The sequence below is a fragment of the Lissotriton vulgaris genome, chromosome 6 (genome assembly GCF_964263255.1).
Source record: "Lissotriton vulgaris chromosome 6, aLisVul1.2, whole genome shotgun sequence".
NCBI lineage: Eukaryota > Metazoa > Chordata > Amphibia > Caudata > Salamandridae > Lissotriton > Lissotriton vulgaris.
Genome location: NC_141694.1, coordinates 785,785,947 through 785,806,601, shown reverse-complemented (window position 1 = coordinate 785,806,601; position 20,655 = coordinate 785,785,947). Strand labels below are relative to the sequence as shown.

The window sequence follows — 20,655 nt, the reverse complement described above, 5'->3', positions numbered from 1 at the left end:
TGCCCAGTTTTTTTGAGAAATTAGCGAGGGCTGTTGTAGTCCTTGAAAACGCTAGTTTTTTTGCTGATACTGCTTGAAAACGCTAGTTTTTTTGCTGATACTGCCTGGACCCATGAATCATTTTGGTCAAAGAGAATTCCAAGATATGGAAATCTCTGAGGTACATTTGATAATATTGCGGGTGGCCTATGTTCTTACACGCCATGCCAACATCTTACCAATCTTCTCCCCAAATTCGAACTGCTCTATCTTTCTTGCTTCCCATTTCTCCTGTTTATTTTCTATGAGTCTCCTATATTCTTGCTTGCAAATAGTTACTTCCTTTTTTTAGCTGTTTATATTAACTGCACCTAACTACCTAGGTCTTAGATTAGATTTTCTAGTTGCTATATCTGTATCTGCAAAGCATCCTAAAGCTTTCATACTTCTCATCTATAGTCTTTTACCCATTAAATGATCATTCCCTTATATAAGCTTTATAGGAGTCTCAAACTATTCTTTACTCACAGCTTCCTCTGTCTTTTTTAATTGCCTTAGTGTACAGCTGTGTGGAATTGTGTGAATTCTGGGCACTCAAGATATCTTTTTTTCATTTTTCCATCAATGCAACATTTGTCTGGGTCAAATTTCTACTCTCCACCATGTCATGGTTAATTAAGAGCACGTACAGACATATAACCGAAATAGTGTAGTTGGAATTGACGTCCTGTGTTGGTAAGGAAACATCTAGGATGCATACTTTGATGCACATAATAATTGTCAGACATTCTTAAACTTATAGCCAAAATTCCAACTTCTGATAAGGTTTAGTATATAAGGACAACTACTTGATCACTTGTCAGGAGAGGTACTTTGCCCAGATTATCTCCAGAGATTCTGCCAGAGACAGTCTCAACTACTGCTGTCACACTTCGCACTTTGCAGATGTTACATTTTGCCTGAAGCTGATAACGCTGAGTCCTGGTGGAAGACTGACTGACAGCTACCGCATTTTGCCCTTCGTGGGGAACGTTGTGTTCGCACCTCTGCTGATAAAGATAGCTTTTGCTCCCTAAGAAACTCGAGACTGCAAGTTGTGGTGCCTTCCATGCTTTCTTGATATATCGCATGGAAATAGATATTAGGGTGTCACGATATAGATTACATTTTCTCATGACATTTTAACAATGTTGGAAATGTTCGTTATATTCTTGTTATTCATAACGTGCCTTCTTGCTGTCTTTATATTATTCTCTGTAGTTGTTTTAGATGTGCTGATAAACAGATTGTTCCTGTAGTAATAAATGCTTTTAACTTAAAAGTATTCATTCTCAGTACAGAGTGTGTGATACGATAAATAACAAAGTAAGGTTTGTTGCTGTTTTCACTGTGCCCCTGATCCCTTTATGGGATTGTATGTAACCCAAAAGCAATGCTTTTTTGTCAAATACACATCAAATAATGTTTTGTGGAGCTTCAATAATCTGTCTTTCACATTTATTGCTGATGCATTAAACCATGTTCACCTGTAGGTGGGAAAGCACACCTTGTAGAGCTGTGCCATAGTAGTAACTTATGCAACAGCTTGCCTGTGTTAAAACCTTTGAAAACTTCAATGGCCAGAGGTGTGGCCCCTACCCCATCAGTCTCTGACAAAAAGGTGACGGCTGAACATCTTATCCAAGTCTGTGAAAGTAGTCAAAAAATGACCTGGTTCTTTTGCAAAGGGATCCCCAATAGGAATCTCTCAGCAAGAGCCTGCCTTAAGTTTTCGCAAGGTAGCCCAGTTTGTGATCCAGTCTGATTAAGATTTGTCCCTTTCTCAACAAAGTGCATTAGCAATGCCCAGGAAGCAAATAGCCCACTGGCCCATTCCACCAGAATGTCATGGCCAATCATTGAGCTGGTGTCTTTGGCGTAAGTGCCATTTCTGAAATCTTTCTGAGAGGACTTGCCAGATCCAGTAGTTTGTACAGGCATTCTTGCCAGGACGTATGTAAGATGTTTGGGCCTGGGGACATTTTCCCATGAGTGTAGACATGTTTGGATCCACCTCTGGAATAACATACACCTTTCCGCCCGTGGTCAGCTGTTGGCCTTCCACACAAAGGCTGTTACCTACTTTTTTTCTTTTGATTCTTCCACTTCCTTTAGTCAGTAGTTGCACCTCCATGCATGAATGTGAACTGACTTTAAAATCAAGTTTTTATAGAGTTATAATTAAGGAAATGATAAAACACACTAAAAATATATAATGTATGTAGTAACTGCCTCTGCATACCTTAGAAACAACTACATTTAAAGGTAATTAAAAATATTTTAAAATAAGTAGCATTGTAATTCGGACAGAACAATGATCCAGTAATTGTGAGTCAACTATTTTTAAACACATAGAAAACTGTTGTGGACAACATGTTTATCATAGATTGGGAACAATTTAACTATATAATACAAAAGTGGAAAGAAGTCAAAACGACAAAGAGATTGTGGTAGCGCTCAGACAAAACAGCACAGACATTTTCACAAGTATTTTCCTTCAGTAAGTTTGCATTCACTAAGGCACTATAGTATCATGAAACATGTAGGTCTTGCTTTTTTGATTTTATTTTTCAATCTTCATTTAACAGTAAAATACTGACAATTTTTTTATGAGATAATCTCTTTTCATTTAAACAGTTCAGTTTTCAGGGAGGTGCTTTCCTAACATCATGATATTTCACTTCCATTAAAGGTTTTCAGTGGACCTCAACCTTATTTGGTAGTGATGACTTTCAATGCTGTATAATAATGAAAATGGGAAATTACCGGATGCCTTTATCCATCAAGGGAGCAACCCCTCGGTGCAGGGCACTCACTCCCCAAACCACAGGTTTTAAAAACATATACACAGATTGTGGTAGCACTCAAACAAAGCAGCACAGAACTTTTCACCTGTTCTTGCCATTAGTAAGACTGGCGTCAGTAGGGCTGTTGGGTGTTTAAACTTAAAATAATTATCACTAACCTAGAATTAAAAAATATTAAATCTTACAGCACAATAATCCATCAAATTAAATGTTTAATAAGTAATTACATTAATAATGTATTAATTACATTTATAATTATTATTTAAAATAATATGTAAAAACAATTCCCTCCCTAACTATCATTTTTATGTTTAATTATTACTTAGTACAATGTATTCAAATTTATGTGGTTGAATAATTAAAACATTTTATTAGAAGTTTCATTTAATTAAATAAACTGAATCCAATATTTAATATATAACACACACACAGACATATACACACACATATACAATAAGTATATATATATATATATTCACTGAAAAAACCATAGGTTATAGACCATATATAGTTAGGGATTAGCATTTACAAAACCTTATTTTACTCGCACAAAACCATTGAAATTCGCATATATAGTTAGTCGCACTAACTATATATCGCGCACCCGCAATCCACTGCTGATGATGTCACATATTACATCATTCATGACCTGGTCAGTGACATCACTGATGACATCACTGATGACATCTCAAATGACATCACTGATGACATCACTGATGACATCTCAAATGACATCACTGATGACATCTCAAATGACATCACTGATGACATCTCATTTGACATTACTGATCACATCACTGATGATATCATTCATGTGATAATACGATGAACCTCTTCCGACTCTAATATAACCTTAGATACAATCAGTGTAAACAGACACTCACAGACTGTCACTCATCCATGGAGTTACTCACACACGTAGTCAGTCATGCAAAGAATCAATCACACCTCCATATCCTCAACTATACAGTTATACACACCTTACTTATTCAAACATATACCAACACATATTTACTCTCTTATACAATCCCTGATACAAGTTCACAATGATCCATACAGCCACTCACACATTCACTGGCTCTTATGCACAGTTATTTATATATGTCAACTCTCACATGTACTGTGTTTTATATATGTACTTACTTTGACATGTAGCACTGAGATATCCATTCACTCACCAATACACTTATGCACACAGTCAACCGCCCATACAGCTGTTTCCACATGCACTTTTGAACCCATACATCTAGTGAATCAACTGCTCACACATCTATGCACAGAGTCATACCCCTCCCAGCCACCCACACACACACTCAGTCTCCCATACAAATACTTGGGCAACCAATCAATAACCCATATAGTTACTCATATAGCTACTGATCAACACATGCAGCAGTTTACAGAACAACAGACATAATGATGCACAAATTAAGACAGTTTGGTCACTAACCCATGCACTCAGTGAGACACATTTAATCACTCACTCATACAGTCAGTCATGCACCTACTAAATCCTTCATGCAGACACTTATACATCCACTCATTCTTCAATATGTAAGACATATTTTAACTTTACAGAAGCATACAGTCACTGGATGTTGTCATCAGTGATGTCATCAGTGATGTCCTTTGAGATGTCATCAGTGATGTCACTGACCATGTCATGAATGATGTAATATGTGACATCATCAGCAGTGGATTGCGGGTGCGCGATATATAGTTAGTGCAACTAACTATATATGCGAATTTCAATGGTTTTGTGCGAGTAAAATAAGGTTTTGTAAATGCTAATCCCTAACTATATATGGTCTATAACCTATGGTTTTTTCAGTGAATTTTTAAGGTTTTGTAAATGCTAATTCCTAACTATATATGGTCTATAACCTATGTTTTTTTCAGTGAACACACATATATATATATATATATATATATATATATATATATATATATATATATATATATATATATATATATATATATATATATATATATATATATATATATATATATATATATATATATATATATATATATTCACTGAAAAAAACATAGGTTATAGACCATATATAGTTAGGAATTCGCATTTACAAAACCTTATTTTACTCACACAAAACCATTGAAATTCCATATATAGTTAGTTGCACTAACTATATATCGCGCACCCGCAATCCACTGCTGATGATGTCACATATTACATCATTCATGACATGGTCAGTGACATCACTGATGACATCACTGATGACATCTCAAATGACATCACTGATGACATCACTGATGACAACATCCAGTGACTGTATGTTTCTGTAAAGTTAAAATATGTCTTACATATTGAAGAATGAGTGGATGTATAAGTGTCTGGATGAAGGATTTAGTAGGTGCATGACTGACTGTATGAGTGAGTGATTAAATGTGTCTCACTGAGTGCATGGGTTAGTGACTAAACTGTCTTAATTTGTGCATCATTATGTCTGTTGTTCTGTAAACTGTTGCATGTGTTGATAAGTAGCTATATGAGTAACTATATGGGTTATTGATTGGTTGCCCAAGTATTTGTATGGGAGACTGAGTGTCTGTGTGGGTGGCTCGGAGGTGTATGACTCTGTGCATAGATGTGTGAGCAGTTGATTCACTAGATGTATGGTTTCAAAAGTGCATGTGGAAACAGCTGTATGGGCGGTTGACTGTGTGCATGAGTGTATTGGTGAGTGAATGGATATCTCAGTGCTACATGTCAAAGTAAGTACATATGTAAAACACAGTACATGTGAGAGTTGACATATATAAATAACTGTGCATAAGAGCCAGTGAATGTGTGAGTGGCTGTATGGATCATTGTGAACTTGTATCAGGGATTGTATAAGAGAGTAAATATGTGTTAGTATATGTTTGAATAAGTAAAGTTTGTATAACTGTATAGTTGAGGAAATGGAGGTGTGATTGATTCTTTGCATGACTGACTAGGTGTGTGAGTAACTCCATGGATGAGTGACAGTCTGTGAGTGTCTGTTTACACTGATTGTATCTAAGGTTATATTAGAGTCTGAAGAGGTTCATCGTATTATCACATGAATGATATCATCAGTGATGTGATCAGTAATGTCAAATGAGATGTCATCAGTGATGTCATCAGTGATGTCATTTGAGATGTCATCAGTGATGTCACTGACCATGTCATGAATGATGTAATATGTGACATCATCAGCAGTGGATTGCGGGTGCGCGATATATAGTTAGTGCAACTAACTATATATGGAATTTCAATGGTTTTGTGTGAGTAAAATAAGGTTTTGTAAATGCGAATTCCTAACTATATATGGTCTATAACCTATGGTTTTTTCAGTGAATTTTCAAGGTTTTGTAAATGCTAATTCCTAACTATATATGGTCTATAACCTATGGTTTTTTCAGTGAATTTTCAAGGTTTTGTAAATGCTAATTCCTAACTATATATGGTCTATAGCCTATGGTTTTTTCAGTGAATATATATATATACATACATATATAAACATATATCATCTGTATATCTATATAAATACAAACATAAATGCATGCATACATATACTTATATGCATACAGATGCATGTTATTTACATGAAAGTTGAAAAAACACTAATAAAAGCAAAGCTAAAAAGCCACCTCATTACAAACAGAATGGCTTTAACTTAAACGAGGGCGAGATCTATTGCATTTTCAATGCTTGTTTACTTTGGTTCCATCAAGAAGGCATTCAGATGTGTCACACATTTGCCATAAATTCTGAATGTTAGCACTCTAGTTGCACATTAGATCACTGTAGTAAAGCTACTGCTCACCAGGGACGTCTGCTGCTGGTATTCAAAGTGCATGTTTCAGTCTGCATGTCAGAATTTTTTTAATGAAATAGAAGAGGATTTGAGAAGTCACTCAAAATGATCCCTAATTTTTCTTTCTGAAGCACTAATCATAATTCATATGGCAAAATATACCCCCTCATTTTGTTCCTTTTTAAATTAAATGTTTTAAGAGTTACCACTTTATTCCAATCAAGATGGCTTCAGGTGTGCCATACCTTTGTAATAAGTAGGACTTTTTAACGCTCTAGTTGTTCTTTAGAACACTCTAGGAGGCTGCAGTAGAACACAAAGGAATCAACTGACAGTCTCTGTCCTTGTTGTATGTTTATGTTTTACTGAGAATGTCAGACTTCATTTTCACATGACTGAGAAAGATAATGTGAATTTACAGAAAATATGCTTTCAGTTTAGCTTATAGATCCCCTTCCAAACCACTGTGGGAAAATCATGAGATATTAGTTTTCTTTCAAACAATATTCATGATATCACAGCAGAAGGTTTTTTCACATGGTAAAATCACCTTAGAACCCACCACAATTCCTAAAACGAGTATGGTACCATCAACAAATGATTTATAATGTAACTAAAGTCCTAAAACCCTCTATTAACTACAATGCTTTTTAATGAGGTGCTATCATGTATATTGGTCCCAAGATGGCTGCCAACACTTCTTGGATGAAGTGCTGACAGCCAGTCAGATCAGATGTGTGGTTAGGCTCCGCCCAGATATATATCTTTTTTTTAACCTAAATTACTCAAAATCCACTGGAGCACATATATTGAGACCTAGCAAAGGCACATCGGGCTAACAGTCCCTACAATTTTGCCAAGTTTCGTGCAAATCCATTCAGCCGTTCGAGCTAAAAGTGAGGCCAACCGCCCTATGGAAATTAACATGGGAAAAACGCGTTTTGGGACCCCCCTTTTTTCTCGGCCCCCCCTTGATGAAACCCCCCCAAATTGTCAGGGGCTGCTCAGAAACAAAATGTTCCATTTTCCTGAAAATTTCAGCCAATTCCGTCCACAAACGCCAAAGTTATTAGACATAGAATTTTCAAAAATCCCATAGAGAAAAAATCCTAACTATATATACCTACTGGCGACCGCAAGTAGGTAATATATATATATATATATATATATATATATATATATATATATATATATATATATATATATATATATATATATGTATATATGTATATATGTATATGTATATATGTATATGTATATGTATATATATATATATATATATATATATATATTCAAAACAAAGTTTCCAAAGCTTTTAGGAAAGCACACAGCATCGCCCCCACCTTCCGGTCTGAAAAGCAGCTTGCATTAGATTCCCCGGATTCATTTTTCATTTGCCAACGCGTTTCGGGGCTCGGCGGCCCCTTCTTCCTGGGCAGCTTTCAGAAACACCACTGATACTCACAAGGTGTTTCACAGGTATTTATTATCCACATCACTGCGCAGGAACAATCAACATCACGTGTCCCTGCAATGTTTGATGGAACATGTAGTCCTGCTGTGTGGGCAGTTATTTGTTTTTTGTAAGTTCAGTGTGCTTCAGTGATATCACAGCATTTCATATCCTTAAGTAGGTATCAGGTCCTGATCACAAGCTAATTATTAGCATATGGAGCGATGCGCTGAATGGAGCTGAACAGTTCCACTCCCAGCCTCTCTTTATGTTGTGAGATGGTGCCTCTCCCCACGGCAGGAAACAGCCGTGCAAGAAATGTTCAAAACAAAGTTTCCAAAGCTTTTAGGAAAGCACACAGCATCGCCCCCACCTTCCGGTCTGAAAAGCAGCTTGCATTAGATTCCCCGAATTCATTTTTCATTTGCCAACGCGTTTAGGGGCTCGGCGGCCCCTTCTTCCTGGGCAGCTTTCAGAGACAACTAAACAACAAGATAACTGTGGGTCAACAAAGGTGTGTCTTGTATGGCGTGTGTCTGGGTGGCTGCGTGTGTGTTAAGCAAATTGTTAAAGCAGCACACAACAAAGTATCGCACTAGATGGGAAGATATCCATCAGTTGATCGTCCTTTACCGCCCTGTCATCATTTGAAACCTTTCCCATAACATGGAAGCTGAGTTGTTGCCACTTCAAAAGGGAAAGGGTGATGCGCGGTGAAGTGGATATTTTTTGATAACTGAGGAGCAGTGCAAGAAAAAGTGAGTGAAAAATCAAACAAGGAAAGAGAAAGAGGTGCTCTATATTAAAATTGGATAGTAAACGCTGAGGAACTTTATTCTGGTGCTGTTTGCTTCCAAGGTTAAAAAATAAATCAGTGCAAAACTACCAGTGAGTAACCCTAGTAGTCACTGGTTTTTCATGGTGGTCGACATGTTTCTGCGGTTTATAGATCAAAAGAGTATCACCCGCTTCATCAGGACCTATAGTATTTGCTACTGCTCAATGTGCGATAAAAAGGTATTTGATACAGTTGTCACCTGATCAACCCTGGTGATCCTCCTAGGTATGTGTGGGAAGTCCAGGGAAGGCGTCATCAAGACACAAACGACACAAATAAATAGACACATACAAAGATAAAAACGACATTTACATGATTAGTGTACGTCATTATACTTTCACGACTCATGATTTGGCATTCCTAATAAGTCAATTGCCAGTCACTAATCAACCTTAGTCCTCTCGCTCACCTATACGGTAAGAGGAACGTGCCACTCCTCGCCTGGCCACAGCTCAGGAAGATAGTGCACTGCTCTAAAATGTAGAGGAAATGAGATGTAAAGCCAATAAAACACTGCGAGAGCCTAACATGTGGGCGCTACAAAAAGGCTAGTCGAGATATACCTGTCACTGTATTTTAATCAAGAAACAACAAATCAAACTATAGTGCTCTTTGGGGATGGTACCTCATGTTTGATTTAATGTCGTTAGCACAAAGTCTCTCATCACTCTGGAATAGAAGTAAAGGGGTGAAGGACTATATTTGTAACAATTAATTCTTGTAGATAATAGCTAGAGGTGTGTAGCCCTTCTATTATCACTGTGGTAATACTATGGTCCGATCACAAGAAAGGACTCTGCAAGCTTAGTAGTATTACTATGCTTATCGCGTTCTAAACGGTTGGTTATCTAGTCGCGATCCCACATTGGATGAATGATCATTTGGGAGATTATTATACGCATCAAAGTAGCCAGTATTTTGTCCCCGTGTAATCGGAAGCCTAGACTTGCTTGGCGAAACACAGTTCCTGCTCACGCTTACTGCGCATATACAGCGCGACCCGCTAAAAACGGTACAAGGAGGCAACAACTCCAGGGCTTACCTGCCTGTCGGTACACTCGGCAGCCGTCTATGCTGCTCGGGGAGGTGCCGAAAAATAGTGAGATGCCATTACTTGTTTGTTTTGGTGATCGACACAAGACGCGTCATCAAACGGCGGCTGAGCATGCCGGTACATGTAGTTCCGGTTGCTCGCCGCTCGTGGCAAAGGTCGTGATATGACTGAAAGTTTCAGCGACCAATATTATGGTGCACACATAGAACTAAACTGCATTTTAGTATTATGATTGCGGTGCATCACCAAAGTTACATATACGTGAAAAACTAGAGACCATCTAATCTCGATTAATTTCATTCGGATTAGAGGGAATCCCTTACGATGGAAAAACACGTCAATCAATGACGTCACATTTCGGCGACTAAGTATGTCGGGAAATGTAGTTGCCTCACCCTGGATAATTGTTGTTGAAAACATGCCGAATTCTTGTATGATTATATACAGAAACACAGGGGATTGCACAGCAGGTCAATAATTGTGTTCCACAATGGGATGTGAATGTTGAAATAGAAAGGGCAGTCATGTCTCCTAAATGCCCTCGTGTGTGTGCAATTCAGCTGGCTATGTTGATGTTTGAAATAAAGTAGGTGACTGGGAAGGGCAGTTGTGATTCCTAAATACCCACGTATGTGTGTAATTAAGCTAGCTATGTTGATATTAAGACAGAAACAACAAATCATTGCAAAATGGGTGTCGATGAGCTAAGCCAGAGACGTGGGTAGTTTAATCGTGATTGCCTATGTCGACGTATTTTTCATCAGAGATCTTAAGGTATAAGTGATTGGAAGCAAGCGCTGTACCTCATTCATTAAGTACTCCAATGTGAACGATATTAAAGGGACATCCAAGGGATGTCTTCGTTCAAGCCAGCCTTGTCTGTATTAAGTTTATATACCCATTTTTGTTCGATCTTGAAGAGGTATTTGGAAACATCTGTAATATGAGTAGGGATCTGTGGTTGCTCCAGTACTGTCCATTGAAAATCAGTAGGTTTCTGGTTGACTTCTAGGAAGTGATTGGTGAGACGAGTTGCCTGGGCGGTAAAGGACGATCAACTGATGGATATCTTCCCATCTAGTGCGATACTTTGTTGTGTGCTGCTTTAACAATTTGCTTAACACACACGCAGCCACCCAGACACACGCCATACAAGACACACCTTTGTTGACCCACAGTTATCTTGTTGTTTAGTTGTGCTTGTGTTCAGGGGACTATAACTGTGGGGTCATTAAATATTCCCTGGGACCCTCTACCCACCAGTTTGTTGTTTTGTTTCAGCTTTCAGAAACACCGCTGATACTCACAAGGTGTTTCACAGGTATTTATTATCCACATCACTGCGCAGGAACAATCAACATCACGTGTCCCTGCAATGTTTGATGGAACATGTAGTCCTGCTGTGTGGGCAGTTATTTGTTTTTTGTAAGTTCAGTGTGCTTCAGTGATATCACAGCATTTCATATCCTTAAGTAGGTATCAGGTCCTGATCACAAGCTAATTATTAGCATATGGAGCGATGCGCTGAATGGAGCTGAACAGTTCCACTCCCAGCCTCTCTTTATGTTGTGAGATGGTGCCTCTCCCCACGGCAGGAAACAGCCGTGCAAGAAATGTTCAAAACAAAGTTTCCAAAGCTTTTAGGAAAGCACACAGCATCGCCCCCACCTTCCGGTCTGAAAAGCAGCTTGCATTAGATTCCCCGAATTCATTTTTCATTTGCCAACGCGTTTAGGGGCTCGGCGGCCCCTTCTTCCTGGGCAGCTTTCAGAGACAACTAAACAACAAGATAACTGTGGGTCAACAAAGGTGTGTCTTGTATGGCGTGTGTCTGGGTGGCTGCGTGTGTGTTAAGCAAATTGTTAAAGCAGCACACAACAAAGTATCGCACTAGATGGGAAGATATCCATCAGTTGATCGTCCTTTACCGCCCTGTCATCATTTGAAACCTTTCCCATAACATGGAAGCTGAGTTGTTGCCACTTCAAAAGGGAAAGGGTGATGCGCGGTGAAGTGGATATTTTTTGATAACTGAGGAGCAGTGCAAGAAAAAGTGAGTGAAAAATCAAACAAGGAAAGAGAAAGAGGTGCTCTATATTAAAATTGGATAGTAAACGCTGAGGAACTTTATTCTGGTGCTGTTTGCTTCCAAGGTTAAAAAATAAATCAGTGCAAAACTACCAGTGAGTAACCCTAGTAGTCACTGGTTTTTCATGGTGGTCGACATGTTTCTGCGGTTTATAGATCAAAAGAGTATCACCCGCTTCATCAGGACCTATAGTATTTGCTACTGCTCAATGTGCGATAAAAAGGTATTTGATACAGTTGTCACCTGATCAACCCTGGTGATCCTCCTAGGTATGTGTGGGAAGTCCAGGGAAGGCGTCATCAAGACACAAACGACACAAATAAATAGACACATACAAAGATAAAAACGACATTTACATGATTAGTGTACGTCATTATACTTTCACGACTCATGATTTGGCATTCCTAATAAGTCAATTGCCAGTCACTAATCAACCTTAGTCCTCTCGCTCACCTATACGGTAAGAGGAACGTGCCACTCCTCGCCTGGCCACAGCTCAGGAAGATAGTGCACTGCTCTAAAATGTAGAGGAAATGAGATGTAAAGCCAATAAAACACTGCGAGAGCCTAACATGTGGGCGCTACAAAAAGGCTAGTCGAGATATACCTGTCACTGTATTTTAATCAAGAAACAACAAATCAAACTATAGTGCTCTTTGGGGATGGTACCTCATGTTTGATTTAATGTCGTTAGCACAAAGTCTCTCATCACTCTGGAATAGAAGTAAAGGGGTGAAGGACTATATTTGTAACAATTAATTCTTGTAGATAATAGCTAGAGGTGTGTAGCCCTTCTATTATCACTGTGGTAATACTATGGTCCGATCACAAGAAAGGACTCTGCAAGCTTAGTAGTATTACTATGCTTATCGCGTTCTAAACGGTTGGTTATCTAGTCGCGATCCCACATTGGATGAATGATCATTTGGGAGATTATTATACGCATCAAAGTAGCCAGTATTTTGTCCCCGTGTAATCGGAAGCCTAGACTTGCTTGGCGAAACACAGTTCCTGCTCACGCTTACTGCGCATATACAGCGCGACCCGCTAAAAACGGTACAAGGAGGCAACAACTCCAGGGCTTACCTGCCTGTCGGTACACTCGGCAGCCGTCTATGCTGCTCGGGGAGGTGCCGAAAAATAGTGAGATGCCATTACTTGTTTGTTTTGGTGATCGACACAAGACGCGTCATCAAACGGCGGCTGAGCATGCCGGTACATGTAGTTCCGGTTGCTCGCCGCTCGTGGCAAAGGTCGTGATATGACTGAAAGTTTCAGCGACCAATATTATGGTGCACACATAGAACTAAACTGCATTTTAGTATTATGATTGCGGTGCATCACCAAAGTTACATATACGTGAAAAACTAGAGACCATCTAATCTCGATTAATTTCATTCGGATTAGAGGGAATCCCTTACGATGGAAAAACACGTCAATCAATGACGTCACATTTCGGCGACTAAGTATGTCGGGAAATGTAGTTGCCTCACCCTGGATAATTGTTGTTGAAAACATGCCGAATTCTTGTATGATTATATACAGAAACACAGGGGATTGCACAGCAGGTCAATAATTGTGTTCCACAATGGGATGTGAATGTTGAAATAGAAAGGGCAGTCATGTCTCCTAAATGCCCTCGTGTGTGTGCAATTCAGCTGGCTATGTTGATGTTTGAAATAAAGTAGGTGACTGGGAAGGGCAGTTGTGATTCCTAAATACCCACGTATGTGTGTAATTAAGCTAGCTATGTTGATATTAAGACAGAAACAACAAATCATTGCAAAATGGGTGTCGATGAGCTAAGCCAGAGACGTGGGTAGTTTAATCGTGATTGCCTATGTCGACGTATTTTTCATCAGAGATCTTAAGGTATAAGTGATTGGAAGCAAGCGCTGTACCTCATTCATTAAGTACTCCAATGTGAACGATATTAAAGGGACATCCAAGGGATGTCTTCGTTCAAGCCAGCCTTGTCTGTATTAAGTTTATATACCCATTTTTGTTCGATCTTGAAGAGGTATTTGGAAACATCTGTAATATGAGTAGGGATCTGTGGTTGCTCCAGTACTGTCCATTGAAAATCAGTAGGTTTCTGGTTGACTTCTAGGAAGTGATTGGTGAGACGAGTTGCCTGGGCGGTAAAGGACGATCAACTGATGGATATCTTCCCATCTAGTGCGATACTTTGTTGTGTGCTGCTTTAACAATTTGCTTAACACACACGCAGCCACCCAGACACACGCCATACAAGACACACCTTTGTTGACCCACAGTTATCTTGTTGTTTAGTTGTGCTTGTGTTCAGGGGACTATAACTGTGGGGTCATTAAATATTCCCTGGGACCCTCTACCCACCAGTTTGTTGTTTTGTTTCAGCTTTCAGAAACACCGCTGATACTCACAAGGTGTTTCACAGGTATTTATTATCCACATCACTGCGCAGGAACAATCAACATCACGTGTCCCTGCAATGTTTGATGGAACATGTAGTCCTGCTGTGTGGGCAGTTATTTGTTTTTTGTAAGTTCAGTGTGCTTCAGTGATATCACAGCATTTCATATCCTTAAGTAGGTATCAGGTCCCCACACAAAAAAACAAAGGTTAGAGAGGCGTTATAGTTAAGGTCAGAATTTACCCATACAAAAACAGAGAAATTTAGTTGTTATAGTTAGCTGAGTTAACTATAACTCGCGCCCCCGCAATGCACTGCTCATGACCTCACATATTACATCACTCCTTACACGGTTAGTGACATCACTGATGACATCTCAAATGACATCATCCACAGCATCTATGACGTACCCACTCACATCCCTATAGAATCTTTTGTACACCCACTGCCACTCCCACACAACCATTCACAAACTGATTCACAGAGCCATACCAGTACTTACACACCCACTCACTGATTCATAGATCTACACATGCATCCACTCGCTCACCCATACTGCCACTCATACACCCACTCACTCACTAATACAGCCATTCACATATTCACTCATGCACCCATACAGGCACTCACACACTGAGTGAGTCTCCCATAGAACTACTTACAAACCTAAACACTCACCCATACAGTCAATCAGACAGCAACGTAATCACCAAAAAAGTTACACATACACACACTTACAAATAGTAACACATAATCACTCACCTATACAGTCACTGCCAGAAGCATGCACTCGTCCATATAGCCACTCACATTCAGTCACTCACGCATACAGTCACTCATATACCCCGTCACACCTCTATGCTGCCTTTCACATACCCAGTTACTCACCCATACTGGCACATGTACTCAATCATATACACAGCCATACATACACTCACTCACCCACCCATACAACTTCTCACACACGCACACAGTACCCCATACAGCCACTGACTCACCCACTCACTCATTCATACAGGCAGTCACATGCATCCTCACCCACACACACAGACACCCATAGAGGTAGTCAGACAGCCAATCAATCACACATATTGCCATTCACATACCCACTAACACACTCATACACCCACTTAGACATCAACTGACAGATACACACATTCACACAACCAATCACTCACTCATACATTCACCGAGACACCTAATCAATCACTTATACAGTCAGTCTTGCACCCACAAAGTCATCCACACAGTCACTTATACACCCACTGATTCACCAGTACACCTTGGTATATATATTTAACATTCATAAGCATTTTATAGTCACAGTCACTGGATGATGTAATCAGTGATGTCATTTGAGATGTCATCAGTGATGTCACTGACCATGTAAGAAGTGATGTAATATGTGAGGTCATAAGCAGTGTATTGCAGGGGCGCGAATTATAGTTAACTGGCTAACTATAACGGCTGAATTTCTCTAGTTTTGCATGAATAAAATCTGAACCTAACTATAGTGTCCCTGTAACCTTTGGGTTTTGTAGTGAATTTCTAGGGTTTTTTAAATGCAAATTCCTAATTGTAACATCCCTGTAACCTTTGTTTTTTCTGTGAATTTCTAAGATTTTTAAAATGCTAATTCCTAACTACAACGTCCCTGAAACCTTTGGGTTTTTCAGTGAATTTCTATGGTTTTTAAAGTAGTAGTCATGTTTGCAGGGTAGTGGTGTGGTAAATTAAATTTACTTATTACCTCATTTCTGAATTTCTATGCTTAATAAATCATAATTTCTTGTCAATGCAAAGCGAGGAGTCCGTGGTGCTCAAATGAAGGAGGAGGAGACCAATAACTTGAGTTAAGGGGAGCGCTTCCAGCACCAAGCAGGCACAGGAGCAATCTCTCAAGTCCCTCTCTTGAAATGGGGTGTTTATTTTGACAGCAGAACATTTTATACAGTCTTGGTCACCAGGCAAAATAGAGGAACAAACAGGTCGTGGCAGATAGAGGAACAAAGATCAGCAAGAGGAGCAGAGTGTGAAGAAATGGGGGCGTGTCTTAGGCTTCGTGAGGGGACTTGCGATGTGAAATAGTCTGACAGTTGGAAGGGGAAGGCTTCCTCATTTGGGGTTTGTGCTCGTGCTTCATGTCAGAAACATGAACCATCTCTGCGGGGGGGCCAGGAACTCATGTACTGGTTTCCCGGACTTGGCAGAAACCACAGAGACAGATGGTGAAAATGAGGAAGACCAGGTGCAGGGGTGTCGTGCTTGTGCTTCATGTCTTGGGACACCAAAGGGTGAATTAAAAACAAAATGGTGCCGACTTTTAATGTGGGCAATTATTAATGGCGCAAAGGGGATCGCGCAAAGGGGCATAATTAGATCGCGCAGAGGGCAGCGAAGGGGCATAATTATAGATTTTATTTCCACATTCCCTCCTTGCCCCCAGAGTGTACCTACATTATATCTCAATTTGCATGAGATCATTTATACATTCTTGTAACATGATTCTTTCCCTTTCTCTCTGCTGGACAAGTGGTTTAGGAATGCATTTTGCAGCGCATAGACCGCACAGGGCAGGGCCACATTGGATGCAAAGGCAGCATCCAGTTATTATCAGGAATATTATACCTGCTGCTGACAGCAGTTGCCATCCCCAGGACGATATCATCTTCCAGAACCAGTCAGACCACGTCCAAGTGCCAGGTTCTTGATGTAAACTTACGGCTATCTTGTGTAATTTTGTTATGGCCGTGTATACAGATGGGGAATTATCAGGAATAAATATACAGCAGCTAGAGCCTATAATTTTACAGGCTCCGCCTCTGTCGGCCAAGATGATGTCAAGGACAAGGCGATTTTGGAGAGTAACCAATCGTATGGCAGACTGCTCCTGGGTTAAGCTCCCCAGGGCAGATGCCGTCTGGTTTACAACAGCCTCTAAGGTCCTTGTCAACCTGCGTATAAGCTTGCTGTTCTGTACAGGGCCAACAAAGAAGAAGAACCCTTTGTTAAAATCTGTATACTGTTCCCATGAGGTTTCCGTTTGGTCAACCACGGAGGTATCGATCGTTCTTTTATGTCTGACATGGGGCACTAGGAGGTCTCGGTGGTAAGTGGATGGGGCCACAAAGACAGGGGGTAACAGAAATGCTATATAGCAAGTTCCCCCCAGTTCAAGGGCAGCTGCACATAGGCCGTTTGGCCACAGACGAAACAAGTATGGCGAGATGCTAGAAATGAGGACTTCCCTCTGTCTTCAAAACTTATAGTGGTATGACAGTCACTGTGTCCTAATGGAACAGAGCCATTTTTCTGGATGCACAGGTGTCCTTTTACTGGTGAGACCTAGATGGAAGGGGGACCAGCATTCTTTTTAGGTTTGGTATTTAACATCTTGTAGGACATGGTCATGCTCCCTTGCTTGTATTCTTCACTTTCTAGGACTGTACCTGTCGCCTGAGGATCTCCCTCCTTATTAGGGTAACAGGCAGTATTGAGTACCTTGTTTAAATCCCCCCAAGGCCACCCATTCTTGCATGAATTATTTCCGTCAGGGCAGGAGGTGAGGGTAGTATCGTCAGCTGTTTTTAGGGCGAACCAGGCTTCACAAGTTCCATTATAAGAGAATGGGAAAGGAAAAAGAGGCATCCCTCCCTTTTTTAGGTCTCGCCTGTCGATGCGCATGCGCATCGAGCTTGCGAGACTATGGGGGCTTATCCACTCTTTAACCAACTTGCAAGGAATCGTGGCGATTCCTTGCAGTGCACGAGAAATTTAAGCTCAATGCGCATGCGCAATGAGCTTAAAAGCGCGTGCACATGCCCCCAGCCGCCTGCCTTGCCTACTCTCTCTGTCACAGCCTCCCCCAGCTCCGCCCCCTCACTTCTTGATTGCACGGCCGCTAGGCCGTGCCTCCCCTACTCTCCTCCCCCCTCCTCCTCCTACTCTCCTCCCCCCTCCTCCTCCTACTCTCCTCCCCTGCCTGCCGTGTCGCACCTCTCCCCGCTGCTAACAAAGACACATACCATTCACGAAAAAAATTGTATCCCGAAATGAAAATTCTTTTCCAGGCCGACAGGCCGTGCAGGTGCCAACCAAATGCATTCGAGGAACACAGAGCCATCTTTGAGTTGGGTTGTTTTAATACATTCTGAAAGAAGTCCGTCTTTTTTGGGGGGAGGGGTGTTCTAAATGCAAACTTTTTTTTTTATTAACAGTATAAGAGTAATATTATGTATTTAGTGTTTAAAGGCAAAGTTATGTTGCATAAAAAACGTTTTGAAAATAAATGCCTGCCTGCAGCCGCCTGCCTTGCATGTTTTTCCCCTCAGGCGCATCCCTCCCACACCCCCGCTCCGCCCCCTCCCCTGCCTGCCTTGTCGCATTTCTTCTACAGCCTTCGACATCTGTTCCCCAACCCACAAACGCCAGCACCTCCCCTCTCTCTTCCCGGACACAGCCAGGCTCGCAATTCCACTCCCCCTCACGACGCCCCTCCCGATCCGCCCCCTCACCACTCTCTCTACCACCAGTCTAGCACTGCTTGTCTTCCGTGAAACTGTCTGCCACACGAAAGTCTTACCAATAACAAGACCTATTGCCCAGCAGAAATGATTTTCGTCTTGAACTCTAACTTGCACAAATCTCTTTTTTGGGACAATGAAACATACTTATTTGTTAACAAACTTTTCTACAGCCTTCGACATCTCTTCCCCAACCCACAAACGCCAGCACCTCCCCTCTCTCTTCCCGGACACAGCCAGGCTCGCAATTCAACTCCCCCTCCTAACAGTATAAGAGTAATATTATGTATTTAGTGTTTAAAGGCAAAGTTATGTTGCATAAAAAACGTTTTGAAAATAAATGCCTGCCTGCAGCCGTCTGCCTTGCATGTTTTTCCCCTCAGGCGCATCCCTCCCACACCCCCGCTCCGCCCCCTCCCCTGCCTGCCGTGTCGCATTTCTTCTAGAGCCTTCGACATCTGTTCCCCAACCCACAAACGCCAGCACCTCCCCTCTCTCTTCCCGGACACAGCCAGCCTCGCAATTCCACTCCCCCTCACGACGCCCCTCCCGATCCGCCCCCTCACCACTCTCTCTACCACCACTCTAGCACTGCTTGTCTTCCGTGAAACTGTCTGCCACACGAAAGTCTTACCAATAACAAGACCTATTGCCCAGCAGAAATGATTTTCGTCTTGAACTCTAACTTGCACAAATCTCTTTTTTGGGACAATGAAACATACTTATTTGTTAACAAACTTTTCTACAGCCTTCGTCATCTCTTCCCCAACCCACAAACGCCAGCACCTCCCCTCTCTCTTCCCGGACACAGCCAGGCTCGCAATTCAACTCCCCCTCCCCAGACGCCAGCACCTCCCCTCTCTGTCCCTGCACACAGCCAGGCTCTCACAACACAATAAACGAAAGACTTGAAACTGAAATCGTCGACAAAAACAAATAATCACAGACGAATTACAAGCTACATCGCCGTGTACATTCCCCAATCAGCAGGCCTACTATTCCCCCCCCTCCCTCTACAGCGTGCAACGCAAAAAATAGCGATTGTATCTATAGCATTGCACCTAAAAAACATTTCATATTTTGACATTATAAACGAAAAAAAGACACAGACTCACTCCCATTCAGCGGGCCTACTATTTCCCCCCCTCCCTCTACAGCGTGCTACGCAAAAATTAGCGATTGTATCTATAGCATTGCACCTAAAAAACATTTAATATTTTGACATGATTATAAACGAAATAAAAGACACAGACTCAGTCCCATTCAGCGGGCCTACTATTTCCCTCCCCCTCCCTCTACACAGCGTGACATCACAGAGCCTCTATCACATCCACGTGACTAAACAGTCCTCGCAACCCGCCCTAACCCCCAACAATACGTCGGACCTGCTCGGACCACTCTTCAATTCCATTTACATAAACACACAGGCCACAGACTCCAAGGCTTTCGTCAACAAAACTACAGGATGCTAGAGTACTTTAAGCGCCGTCGTCAAGATTGTAATCACTTGTCAAGTTCCTTTGGGGATGTGCTAATTTTGAACAGCAGGATGCGAGCCGGGTGTTAGCCCAAGAACCCCAACAAACCAAAAAAATAAAAAATCCCACTGAAAGAAAATACTAACACTGGAAACGTGATGCTTTTTTAACAAAACTCCTATAGTTTACATACCATG

The 20,655-nt window shown here is 41.0% G+C and overlaps 1 protein-coding gene and 1 pseudogene across 1 annotated transcript in view; one reads left to right on the top strand and one right to left on the bottom strand.

Annotated features, from left to right (window-relative positions):
* The window catches only part of EIF2AK2 (eukaryotic translation initiation factor 2 alpha kinase 2), a 515,830-nt gene that overhangs the window by 352,324 nt on the left and 142,851 nt on the right, over positions 1 to 20,655 (top strand). The gene's annotated exons all lie outside the window — the stretch shown is intronic.
* Positions 1 to 20,655, bottom strand: part of LOC147707994 (endogenous retrovirus group V member 1 Env polyprotein-like) — a 40,972-nt pseudogene that overhangs the window by 5,871 nt on the left and 14,446 nt on the right.